A 225-nucleotide genomic window follows, 5' to 3' on the forward strand; every position below is an offset into this window, starting at 1 on the left:
ATGTATGTATATACTGTATATGGGTGTGTGTGTGTGTGTGTATACAGTGTATATATATATATATATATACACACACACACACACACACACACCCGCTGGGAATGACAATTTCATTGAATTTTGTGGTTAAAATTTAAAGAAATTATTTTGTATAATTTTTTTAATAATATACAAATATACATAAATATTTATGTATATATAATATGTACACAACTAGGGAAAGAC

Source organism: Sinocyclocheilus rhinocerous, unplaced genomic scaffold, assembly GCF_001515625.1.
Source record: "Sinocyclocheilus rhinocerous isolate Xijiao unplaced genomic scaffold, SAMN03320098_v1.1 scaffold2788, whole genome shotgun sequence".
Classification (NCBI taxonomy): domain Eukaryota; kingdom Metazoa; phylum Chordata; class Actinopteri; order Cypriniformes; family Cyprinidae; genus Sinocyclocheilus; species Sinocyclocheilus rhinocerous.